A 13306-nucleotide genomic window follows, 5' to 3' on the forward strand; every position below is an offset into this window, starting at 1 on the left:
TCAGTCTGTGACTCCCTCTCTCTCTGTCCCTCCCCTGCTCACGCTGTCTCTCTCTCCTAGAAATAAATAAAACATTAAAAAAAAAAAAAAAGACTAAGCTTACAGAGGCTGAGAAATGCTTCATATTCCTAAACAGCTAAGACCTCCAATTGCAAATAACTGGGAGACAAACATTTAAGTGGATTTAAGCAACATTTTCTGCTATGTGCAACTACTTATAATTCTTATCTGATTGCAGTCTCTTAACTGATGTGATTACTTGAATATTCAAAATAAATTATCATGTTCTTCAAGCTAATTTGTACAAATACACAAAGGCAGCATCATAGCCTCAGCTGAAATTAAAACAGGGTGGAAAAACATAATTAACAAAGATAAGTTATGCAACCCCCAAGAGAAGAGGTCTTGAAAGATTTAAATTCAAACCTGTGTAACATAAATAAGGCATGTGTTACGAGAACACATTTCTTTGTTTAAACTGAACCTAAATACCCACATTTTACAAATGTTATTGGGTAAGGAGGTGAAGGGGGAGAGGTAGAGTTAAAATATGTTTTTAAAAAGACAGCTTGCTACAATGTGGCATTTTAAAAAGCAAACACAATCTAGTAATCATTTATTCATCTCTTGTATGGAGTGTCTCCAAAGCCAACAGCTATCACCTGGTCACATTTCATGCTATGATGTAGGCCACTCTGCGAATATTGTGATTCTCTTATTTGAGGAACTGTCGTACTCATAATCATCGTAATGTTGTCAGATCTACTGACCCACACCCAGAAAGAAAATGAAGACTTTCTAAAAGAGTCTAATAATCCCGAGAACTAAGGATGGTGATACACGTGTCTATCTTGAGCCTGAACAGGTGGCCCTTAATGGGGCCTGTATGAGGATGACCTAGTAGATGTTTTCAAAACACACATGACTTACACCTCAGTCCAAGGGAAATCAGACAATCTGGAGACAGAGCCTCCCTAGAGGATTTGGGTGCCCTTCCCTCCCAGCCCACACCTCTCAGGTCTTATACACCTTGTAAATCAAACCCAGGTGGAACTAAGGCCAGGTAAGGAAACTGATGCTGGATGTCCTTGGCCAGCCACACAGGTCCAGCCTACTGGAACTGGGCTTTTGATCACTGATTCTTCTTACCCCAATAATTATAGAGCTCTCCTGTGTCTACGCTTCTGATTACACCAAGAAGAGAAGGCTTAAGTGCAGAATTCTGAAGAAAAGACTCAGAGAATAAACAAAAGGTTACTCTTTCAAGGACTAACCATAAATATTATTCTTTTAGCTCTCTTTCTACAAACTTTGTTTAGTTACTGTCAACTTCTCAGAATGTAATGGTGAAGAAACTCAACTTTGTTTCCTCTAGTTCTATGCGTAGAGCTGCAAATGCAAAGATGACTACTTAGGGTCTAATAAGCACACAGCATAGCAGGGTGGCTAAGATGACTGCAGCCAGACTGCCTGGGTTCAAATCCTGGCTCTGCCAGCTACTGCCTGTGGAGCCTTGAACAAGTCACTTAACCTTTCTGTGCCTTAATTTCCTCATCTGTAAAACTGGAGTACCTACCTTATGGGGTTTTTGTGAAGCCAAAATGAATCAATATATGTAGAGCACCTTAGAAAAGTGTCTAGTACACATCTCCAAAGAAGACATCCAGACAGTGAACAGACACATGAAAAAACACTCAACATCACTCATCAACAGGGAAATAGAAATCAAAACCACAATGAGATACCACCTCACACCAATCAGAATGGCTAACATTAACAATTTAGGCAACAACAGATGTTGGTGAGGATGCAGAGAAAGGATCTCTTTTGCACTGCTAGTGGGAATGCAAACTGGTGCGGCCACTCTGGGAAACAGTATGGAGGTTCCTCAAAAAATTAAGACTAGAACTACCCTATGACCCAGCAAATGCACTACTAGGTATTTATCCAAGGGATACAGGAGGGTTCTTTCAAAGGGGCACGTAAACCCCAATGTTTATAGCAGCGCTATTGACAATAGCCCAATTATGGAAAGAGCCCAAATGTCCATCGACTGATGAATGGATAAAGAAGATGTGGTATGTATGTACAATGGAGTATTATTCAGCAATCAAAAGGAATGAAACCTTGCTATTTGCAACTACATGGATGGAACTAGAGGGTATTAAGCTAAGTGAAATTAGTCTGTCAGAGAAAGACAAATATCCTATGACTTCACTCATATGAAGAATTTAAGATACAAAACAGATGAACATGATGGAAAGGAAGCAAAGATAATATAAAAACAGGGATGGGGACAAAACATAAAAGACTTTTAAATATAGAGAACAAACAAAGGGTTGCTGGAGGGGTCATGGGAGGGGGAATGGGCTAAACGGGTAAGGGCATTAAGGAATCCACTCCTGAAATCATTGTTGCACTATATGCTAACTAACTTGGATGTAAATTAAACAATAAATAAATTTTAAAAAAAGAAAAGTGTCTAGTATATGCTACTGAGCAGCTACATTCAGTACACAGAGAACAGGTCCATTCTTTTTACAGCTGCAAAGTATTCCATTGGCCAGCTGTAATTTATTCTTCTGAAATACATTTATTGTATCTTTCAATCTTTTGTTATTATAAACAATGCTTCAATGGACATCCTTTACGATGGAAAGATATTTTTATCACATCATTAAATTCAGTCCCCTACTTAACTTTCAGTTTTAACATTGATGGTTTGAACACCCTTCCAAAGTAGGCACCCGCATTACCACCTCCAAGTTCTACACAGGAGTCTCAAAGAGGGGAAGCCACTTACCCACCACAGCCTACCCGATGCTAAGTGGCAGAGTTGGAACCCCATCCAGATGTGTGGCTGCTAACCTAAAAGGCATCTTCTTCAATCCACTTCCTACAGCTTTGCTTACTTAAAAAAAAAAAAAAAGGCATGATAGATGCTCTTATAAATCCACCTCAGATCCATAGTAAATATTGAGAAGTTCTGAAAGAAGTAAATTCAAATTTTCAGAGGTGCTTATCAGCTCACAAATATGGCAGATGGTGGTGTCAACAACTTCTGTAAATATTAGTAACTTATTTCTTCTCCCAAAAACAGAAGCAGAGGTACCCTGAACACTATCCCCTAGGCACGCACACCACACTGCCAAACTCCCAGAGAAGTAAATGAGTAATTATTGAATTTGGTATCATGAGAACTGTACTTTGGGGAAATTCCTAACGATTACTCTGTAGGAGTATGTGCTATCCCAAGACATGACAAGAACAGGCACTCTGGGGTTCAGCATAATAGATACAGAAGAGACCTGAATGGCCAGTTCCCCAGCGTGGCTTTAATTAGGTCTTTTTAGAACGGGCTTCTAAAGATTTGTTCTGACTGGGTGAAATTGGTGACAATGGGGACAGGAAAGGTAGAACTTCACAGAGATGGAAACTTTAACCAGAATGTGCTAGCAGGAGGGTGCTAACCAAGTTTTAGGATTATAGTTAGAAATCACAGGTGTTTCAAGAAAATGATTATTCTCCTAACTAGAGAAAGCATGATTATAGCATCACTAAAAATATTTTTGAAAAAATAAAAGATTTCCTAAAGCCCTGTCAGCAAAGACATCAAGCAAAATGTACAGAAGTCTAATTTAAGAAAGAAGGTTACACACCACTTTACTTCAAATACAACTGGCAGGGGTTGGGGAGAAGGAAGGGTGGGAATTGAGTCTTTCTGAACATTCAGCAAATACAAATAATTTATATCCAGGGACCACACAATTCTAAAAGGAAATACATAAGGAAAAAAAAAAGTTCCCATTGAGAAAACATGCCAGCAAGAACCCAGTGGGAACCAAATAGTTTGGAAATGATAACATTTATGGGTTCAAACAGGTCGGGGATGTGTGTGTGTTGGGGGGGGGTTCTATTACACCAACTCAAAATTAGGTCAGGTTATCTTCCTAAATAATTCACTTTGCTAGGCCAGAACATGTCCAGAAGTTATGCTTAACCTCTTAAAGAAAAAACTAACTTCCACCACTGGTTTTGATACAGCCTTTCTAAGACCTAAATGATTTCAACTTTCACTCTTTATCCCTAGTCAAACAGAAACAAAGGGTTTGCTCTTGGCAAAAGTGAAAATAAAAATTTTAGTCCTGAAAGGCACTTGGAAATCACCTTCATCTTCTAAAGAAAAAGAGACCAATACCCAAAGCTGATCTGCTCCTGGCTGATGGCAAGTTGGGACAAGAAATCATGGCAGCCAGGTTCTACATAAGGATGAGGCACCCTACTTAAACTATGCCTTCCCATGTTCTCAAATTACTGCAGTTGTAATAAAGAAATATGCATACACTTTACTATAATCTTGTATCATGAGGCAACACCGATTTTAATACCTATCATATAAGCTGCGGAAACTCAGCTGATGGATGGAGCCCAGAAGTCAACGGTTCTTACTTCTGGTTCTGCCAAGCAATCGGCTGCATGAGCTTTACCAATACTGGATTTTCCTTTTCTCACCAATGACACTTCAGTAAATGGTGGGAAGCAGCCTGATAAAATGTGAAGTACCTGCAGTGATTTTAACATGCCACTGATTATAAGCTGCATCTCTAACCGAGATATGTTAAAATACGAAAAACTGTCTGAAAATGGATGAAATGTGGAAACACACACTTGCAGACGGGCGACAAAAAAAAGTGGCTGACAAAGACTGGAAGAAGCAGCAGCCTATCTGGATATGTGTCTGGGCCATTTGGATATTACACCCGATTGCAAAGCTTCCTGAACCTTCTTCCTCTGTAACACCATGTTTCTTCTACCACACAGTCTTATTAGTGTTCTTCATCTTATTGGTCTTCAAATCCAGTTGGTCTCCAGGTCTAATAGATCTTATCCTAGAAATATCTTGTACAATTAATTAGCGCTCTGCAGGCTGTGCTCACAGCTATAGTTCCAGGTGGGACATTATCGCTGCCCTGGCTACCTCTAACAGCCTCCCAACCCAGCTCTACATTCTTAGCCTCTGTCTCAGCCAATCCATCTTACACATTCTGTAAGAGTCATATTCCTGGAGTACAGCATTGATAATGTACTCTTAGTTCAAAAGCTTCAGTGTTACTCTGTTACCTCAGGAGAGAGGGCAGGTTAGGGGATCAAGATGATCTGGGATGGAATGCTTTGTGACCTTGGTCCAGTGTCTAAATTTCTCTGAGCCTCCATTTCTTCACCTGTAAAAGGGGAATGCTCACAGTACCAATTAATAGTAATTGAGATAGGGGCGCTTAGGGTGGCTCAGTTGGTTAAGCGCCCAACTTCAGCTCAAGTCATGAGCTTACAGTTATGGGTTCGAGCTTCATGTTGGGCTCTGTGCTGACAACTTGGAGCCTGGAGTCTGCTTTGGGTTGTGTGTCTCCCTCTCTCTCCCTCAAAAATGAATAAAATTAAAACATATTTTTAATAAACTAAGAAATAGTAATTGAGATAAATCCATATAAAATGTTCACTGTAGGGTTTGACACATAAGAGCTCAATAAAAGATAGCCATTATTATCATCATCAACAACTTGCCCTTCTAACCTTTTCTTCCACTTCTGCACTGTCAGGATCAGTCAACTGGGCTACTTGCTTTTTGCCCAATGATTTGCCACACTGTTCCTGAAACTCCCCCACTCTGAGAATGCCTGTCTTGTCTCTTCAAATCAGTAAGATTCCTCTATGAAATGTAAGACTACACTCAAATGTTGATTCAGTTCTACTTACGTTAATCTACTCATCCCTTTGGGACTGACATCCTTGGAGGCCTTTATATATAGTTCACATAGCGGCTGACTTCCTGCCATGTCCACACTGGCCCTTACAGAAGGTATGGCAGCGGCCAAACAGGTGAAGTGAGATTTAAATCCCCTTCCTCAGTTCTGGGAAGGGGCCCCCAGGTTATCAGATCTCCACTGTTCTAGTTACTACTTCAAGCAACCAGGCGGAAGTTAATCACCTCAAAGCCCAGGACCCTCTTTGGAAGGTGGTGGGAAGTGAAGTTCCCACATGAGAATATGTTAACAGGGCCCAGACTGTTGCTGGCAGTCATCTTGCAAAATCAGCCCAGGGATGCAATCAACACCTGAAAGGATCTCAGAGAAACTGATAGAAAGTTTTACCCTCCAGACCCTTGAGGTGGTCATTTAAGCCCATCCGAGTTGGGTTTCCGGTTTCTCGTACTGAAAGCATCCTAACCAATCTTGCAGTGGTAGGCATTGGCATGTCCCACGTGGAAAGCTCTCCCAGACACAGCTACACAAGTCTCCCAGAAACCTGCTTCTGACTCCTTTTCAGTCCAAGGCACAGATTGAGTATGACTATGAAAGGATTAAAGTGTAAACAAACTAATTCTGGAAGACCTTTAGAGTCAGAACTGTGTCATTCAACTTTCATATATAAACCTCTCCCAACATACACACAAACTACACATTAATGAATGACAAGCCAATGAATTTATAAAAAGTGCATCAAGTAAGGAACAGATTTTAGGTATATCTGAAGGACGACAAATTGTTAAATCTTAGATGGGTTGACTACCTTAGGTTTTTAAGTTACAGAGTAACAGAATTTCGTAAATGGCACACTACTGACTGAAGAAATCCTGACAGTACAAGGACAGAAGATGGAACAAGTATGATACTGGAGATAGAGGTTTGTTAATTTGGAAAAGTCACTTGACATCTCTAGGCCTCAGTTTTCTTTTTTCTTTCTTTTTTTTTTTTTTTTTAAGTAGGCTTCACAGCCAGCGTGGAGTCCAATGTGGGGTTTGAACCCATGACCTGATCTGAGATCAAAAGTCAGACACCTAACTGACTGAGCAACCCAGGGGCTCCAGGTCTCAATTCATTAAAAACAAGGAGGTAGGGGTTAAGGATGTTATAAGAATTACATATGACACACAACTATTATTGAAATCTGCTCACATCAACAATACCTGAACCTGAATTCACACAAGAAAAGACATATTTATGGGTCACTAATGGAAAGATCATCTCATCAGTAACAGAAGAGTTAGCAGCTCAAGAGGAGGTATTAAAAAACAAGATTTCTGGGGCGCCTGGGTGGCTCAGTTCGTTAAGCATCCAGCTTCAGCTCAGGTCATGATCTCGCGGTTCGTGGGTTCGAGCCCCAAGTCGGGCTCTGTGCTGACAGCTCAGAGCCTGGAGCCTGTTTCTGTGTCTCCCTCTCTCTCTGACCCTCCGCTGCTCACGTTCTCTCTCTCTCAGAAACAAATAAAACATTAAAAAAAATTTAAAAAACAACAACAACAAGATTTCTTAGGGGAGAGGAAGAATGTGGCCAAATATAAAAGAAGTAAAACTGTCACTCGTACTCTACTACCTACTTGAACATCAAAGTTATCTGAAAGGAAGTTAACAGTTTTGCCTTGATTTGTATAATTCATGTTGGAAATAAGACATCCAAGGACTGAGACTCACCTCTAGAAGCAGGAGGACAATCAATAATTATGCTGAAAGTAAAAGAAAAGGTAGTGAAAAAAAGATCCTTGCTAATCCCCAAAATTAAGATCTCTAACCAGGGAAGGAGGGTGGGGGGAGGTTAGAAGCAGCAGCTCTGCTGATCCAAGGGAATGAGATAACTTGCCTCATTTTCAAAAGTGACTTTATAGGCATACGGGCATTAGTGTCTGCAAAAAATCTGAAGTTTTGAATATTTTCCTAGTTATTTGAAATTCTTGAGCTTTACTGTTGGCCACATCCTATAAATCTCAGTTCTTCTTCCCTAAGAAGAATAAGGAAGCATTTATTAAACCACTATTTGGTGGACCTCAAGATGGGCTTTCACTTTGTATCCATCTCTTGAAATCCACCAAACTTTCTGCATCAGAAAACACCCACGTATACACAAGGAAACTGAGTCAAGGGAATGAGAACAGCGTTTGAAGTTATGAGGTACTTTTCTTGAAAAATCTGACGAATTTTAATATGCTTTCCACTTTCACGGTCAGCAAAGTTCTATATTCTGTAAAATTAGCCATCTGTAGCCATCAGTAACATTTTCCTTTTTGTCTTCAGTTAGAAATGGAAGAGAAAAGAAAATGCAAAAAGAGAAAACAGTACAGGAAAAGCTCCTGGCAATGAGAAGTTATAATCTGGGGTAAGAACCTAAAAGGGGCACGAGTGACATTTCTCTTTCAAGTGCAGGGCTTTCTGGGAGAATCCGAGGCAGCATTTGAACTAAAAAAAAGTGATTCACTTGTCCCTTAACCGAAAATGTACAGTTAAAGTGTCCACGCCACAGAATGTAAACCGGCTACGTCGGTATCTGCAGGTTCTGCACCAAATGATGCTGGCAGAGATGTGCAAGCAAAACAGGTGCAAACCAACAGGTTATCTACCAAGTGGTTAGGGGAACACGTTACAAAACCTAACAAGCAACATCAGCTTTTCCGTACATGTCTAAAAAGCACTTCCTGCCAAGGGCTCGTTCTTAAAGAATTAAGACCGTTCGATCGGCGCAATTATCCCCTCGCCTCGCCGGAATCTCCTAGTTTCCCCAGCCCAGCTAATGAGCGCTGAATTTTTCCATACGCGACCCTCACCCCCACCCCAAAGTTGGCCCAATGCATTCTCCAAATCCGCAATCAGGAAGCCGGGAGAGGAGTTTAACTACAGTTGCGAGAAGGGGAAATCAATACCCTTAAAGTGCAAGAGCACGGAAAGATTGCAAGAGACGGTTTAAAAGAACAACTCTTGCTCCAGGCACGACCTCCCCCACCCCGCAGACGCGGCAGAGAGGAGCAGGTCTCAGTGCCGAGGAAACTGTACAAGGGCATTTTTCCTTACAACCCGCGACAGCCACGACCCTAGGGCTTCCCCGGCCCGAAGCCGCTCCCGCGCCGCGCGCCTCCCTCCCCGCCCGCAGCTCCCGCGCCCGGATTCCCCAAAGGGCCGCCCAGGTCGCCCTCCAGTCCCCGCCCCCCCGCTTCCCCACCGGCCTCATCCCTCCCGGAGTACCGCTGGGCTGCAGTTCTCTGGTTTTAATAAAACCCGAGTGGCCCTGGGCTAGCGGGCTTTCCTCCTGGAGGCAGAGGCAGGGAGAGAAGGGGGAAAAGGAAAGGCCAGAGGGACCCCACACCGCCCTCCCAAGCTCCCCCTGGGGCGAGGGCGAACGTGCCGGGGCTCTCGATGCAGACCCGACCTGCGACCCCGCAGAGGCTCCCTGAACTCAGTCAGGTTTTGTTCTACCCGAAGAAAGCACTCGCTCTCCCGGACGGCGCTTCCCCGAACCTCCCATCCGCGACTTCATCACGACAGGGCGGGCGGACCCGAGCTTAGAGACCCATCCCTGCCGCCCGCGCTCGGAGCACGGCATGCGGCCCCGCGGCGCCTGTCAGCGTGCAAACCCGCCCGCCCGTGGCTTCCCCGCGCCGAACAGGTGAGACTGCGGCGCGGGGGGGANGGCGAAGTTTCAAGGAGCTGACGGCTTACCTCGTAGTCCGAGAGCGCGGCGGCAGCTTTGAGAGGCGGCGCGGCGGCCAGGAGCGCCCGCGGGCAGCGGAGCTGATGAAGACTTGGGAGCGAGACTCCGGTAGCCAGGAACCGCGGCGATGGGAAGAGGAAGGCGCCGGGTATCTACAATCAGAACGTGGGCTGACCGTGACGTCACAATGGCGCGGCCAGCCAATCGGGGCCCGAAGGATGAATCAAGCGCTATGATGTCATGCGGCCCTGGAGCCAATAGTGAGACAATAGAACTTTCGTGATTGTAAATTCCAGAACCCCGGGCGGTGGGGAGCCGAGGCCGGGGTTGGTGCCCTCGGGTTCACGTGTGTCCTGGCAGTTTTATCCCCTTTCTTCCTTATAAGCCTGCGTGGAACGCAGAGCCTGCGCAATAGCTGCAGTGAAGTTCCTGATGCCCTGAACTCTGAATGTCTCCAAGCCAGGCAGGGCAAGGTTGAGTTGCCACGTTTTGGGTGGCAGAAGCCCACTCTCGGAGCCATCTCCTTTATGATTCTGAAAAGGGATCATTTCTCCCAGGCTTTAGCTGAAAGGGTTAAGTGCATACAGGAGACCACCGGAGCAAAAGTCCGCTGTTGAACAAGATGAGGCAACAACGAAAAGCGCTCAAAATTGATGTTACAGCTTCTCTCCCTCATGATAAACTTACTGTGATTTTTATTAGGGATTTATATTTTTTCTCAAAGGGCACTGCCAACTTTATGTCTGCTCCAGAGTTTATTCCAAAGGTGTTGAAAAGGAGGAAAGGTGAAGTAAGCGACGCCTTTTTCAGCTAGACAAATGTAAGCACTTAAGACAGTGCATTGTGCTCAAGGCACGAATAGAAGATCCTTGCTGTTTTTCATTGATACTGGATAACTTTGGGACTTCGTCACTCTAGTATCCCACACTTTCCCCATATCAAGTCCCAGAAATTATGTCTTTCTCCTTAGTAATCCGTGTGCATTGGCCCAACATAGTCAACCAGTTAATGTAGACGAATTTATTCTTTTACCTAATTACAATGTAATGTTTATCCTGTGCCTGCTGTGTTGTTCCAGGCTCTGGGCCATTGCACTAAGTATAAAGGTGTACAAACTGTATACAAATTAGGTAATTTAAACATACACAAATAATTGAGTTTTTTTTTTAATAGTTGTCATTCAACTCCACAAACTGAATAGTTCCAATTTGTTATATACTTTACTAAGTTTTAGGAATGAAGAACTTCAAGGACCCCCCTTTGCCTGTAAAGTGATACAGTCGGGAAACAACTACCATGCAGTGGTAAATGCTACAATGGAAACCAAGATACACAGATGAAGAGATTTCTGACAAGGGGTATGTGAAAACCATTGAAGAGTTTGGTGAAGGTATTTCCTTTATTCTTCACTCTTCTTCTTTTTAATGTTTATTTTTGAGAAAGAGGGAGCACAAGATGGGGAAGAGGCGGAGAGAGAGGAAGACACAGAATCCAAAATAGGCTGCAGGCTCTGAGCTGTTAGCACAGAGCAGACTCTGTCTTGGGGCTCACAGTTACCAACCACAAGATCATGACCTGAACCAAAGTCTGACGCTCAACTGACTGAGCCACACAGGTGCCCCTGTTTGTCACTCTTTTGCTATCAGCCCAGGGCCAGAACAGGCTCAGCTCTCTATCACCCTATCCAAGTCCTGTCTTTACAGGTTTTAAAAGTTTCAAATTCAACTTAGTATTCCAAAAGTTTCAAGTTTTACACTACAATTTTTTTTTATTGTGCTCACTTATCAGTAAAATGTTTTAAGCCTATATTACCAAAATATTTGTGTTTATTTTTAAATTATGGACTCATGTAACTGGCAACTCATACATGAAATACTAAACTTTTTTTCTTATTTTAAGGTAAAGGTAAATATAAAGTTCTACTATTTTATGCATGTTGCTTTCTGACCCTACCATCTTGTTTAATCCATGGGATGCTCGTACCCCTACTTTAGAGATTACTACTTTAGGTTGCAAATTCCATTAGAAGGGGAAACATGCTGAATTTTGCTCATTGTTTATCCACTGATCTTAGTACAGTCCATGGTATATGTGAGCTTAGTAAATATGTTTTGAGTAAGTGAATGAGTGAATTCTTAGTCCCTCTCATCCTCACCATCATCCCCCTGGTGCTTCCATTTTCTATTCTAGAATTCCAACCCACCCCCATCCCTACCCCATCAGATAGTCATGTCCTAGGACTATTGATTCCTCTTAATCCTAAATTAGTGAAGTCGTGTTCTCATTCTCCCTCCAGCCAGAGACTTGGGGTTCTGAATACATATATGATTTAGGGAGAGTTTCCACCCCCTTCCCACCCCCACAGCTCATCTTATACCCTACGGTGTAAACTACCATGACTCCAATATGAATTTCTGTAGATTCTGTAGATGTAGATTTCATCACATTCCATGGATAATGCTTCAACGAAGGCAGTAGAACTGAAATGGATCCCCAACTTAACTGTGGGTATTTTTCTTTGTCAAAATAAATAAAAAGAATTCCTAGGATTCAATACCAGCGTTCAAGAAAAGTGTTTTAGTTAGTGTCAGAATCAGCTTCTTGGCCGACTAGGTCCTAGACACTGTGCTGGAGCCATCCGAGTCCTTTCAACCAGCCTATCCAAAGTAAGCCCAGGTAGGGTGCAGTCAAAATACAAACAAGGAAACCTGTAACTCTTGCCTTTTCCTTTACGATGTCCATATGATAGTCCCCCCACGAGTGATTATTATTTTCATTAAATAGTTAACTATTTTATTCCTTTTAATCTTCCTCCTCCTGCTTTCCTTTATTTTTTAATTCTGGTAGCATTTTTCCTTCTGCTCTTAGTTTTCAACAATAGTTTGAAATCTCCTGCAACCACGCACTTCCCAGCATCTGGGAAAGTCATTGCAATATTGCTCTTGTTAACATCCTGGGAAATATGTTCCATTGCTATAGCATCTAGCTGCATTAAGAAATACAATAGAAAATTTCATCAGAATGCAATTCTGTTGAAAGAGACTTGTTTCATTTAAGCATGAAATATTATATGTGCTTTGGGGATATTTGCATAACATAATGAAATTTGACTTTTGATATAATGTTTGCCTGTGGACATTTGAAAGTTGGCTACAATATAGGCCAAGTATAAACTACTTTATGTTGAGGATGTCACTATGAAGTCTCCGTTGGCTCTTACTGTTTCTTTTCCCCTATTCTCTATGATCTTACTTTTTTTCTTATCTTTTAATTTGTATTTTCTGTTTTCTTGGATTCCCATTGACCTGGCTTGTCTTTGTGGGAGGCAGAAACATAGAGATTCAAGGCAGTTTCCTTTCCTCCCCAGAACAGGGAGTCATTTCTAGACTTCCATTGTTACATTGCTGCTACTCCTCTTCATTGTACTGGGGTTTATCTCTATTCCTGTTCTTGCGTATTCATCTTGACAGATGTGACCTGCTTGAAGGCACTGCCCTGGTCTACCACATTGTTTTCCCAATGGCTAGTAGAACCTCTGGCAAATAGTGGATGTTCATAAATATCTGTTGAATGAATGAACAATTTGAACTATTTCTGGATTCTCTAGGTTTCTTCTCCCCTTCCTTTTATACTCTTTAGTAGTCTATCCAGGAATGAGTGGACAATGAAAGGGGTTTGCGTCATCTGTCCTCTCTATATGCATTCACTTCCTAGCTGTTATTATCATCTCTTTCACGGCTTTGGATTATCTATACTTTGCTGACTCCCAAATGTATTTTCCCCTGAAGTCTAGACTTACATACATAACGGCCTATTAATGACTTCTCCTTTT

General features: G+C 42.4%; 1 protein-coding gene across 5 annotated transcripts in view; it reads right to left on the minus strand.

Annotated features, from left to right (window-relative positions):
* The window catches only part of ELOVL5 (ELOVL fatty acid elongase 5), a 97423-nt gene extending 87834 nt beyond the window's left edge, over positions 1–9589 (minus strand). For 4 of the 5 annotated variants that reach the window (XR_013332390.1, XR_013332391.1, XM_077752849.1 and 1 more), the window contains exon 1: positions 9483–9589. The gene's annotated coding sequence lies outside the window, so the exon portion shown is untranslated. Of the gene's footprint in view, positions 1–7469; positions 7502–9482 lie in introns of all 5 variants that reach the window. The other variant, XM_077752850.1, reaches the window with a different exon arrangement.
* Between the last annotated feature and the right edge of the window lie 3717 nt (positions 9590–13306).

The sequence above is a fragment of the Crocuta crocuta genome, unplaced genomic scaffold (genome assembly GCF_008692635.1).
Source record: "Crocuta crocuta isolate KB4526 unplaced genomic scaffold, BGI_CrCroc_1.0 scaffold291, whole genome shotgun sequence".
Lineage (NCBI taxonomy): Eukaryota > Metazoa > Chordata > Mammalia > Carnivora > Hyaenidae > Crocuta > Crocuta crocuta.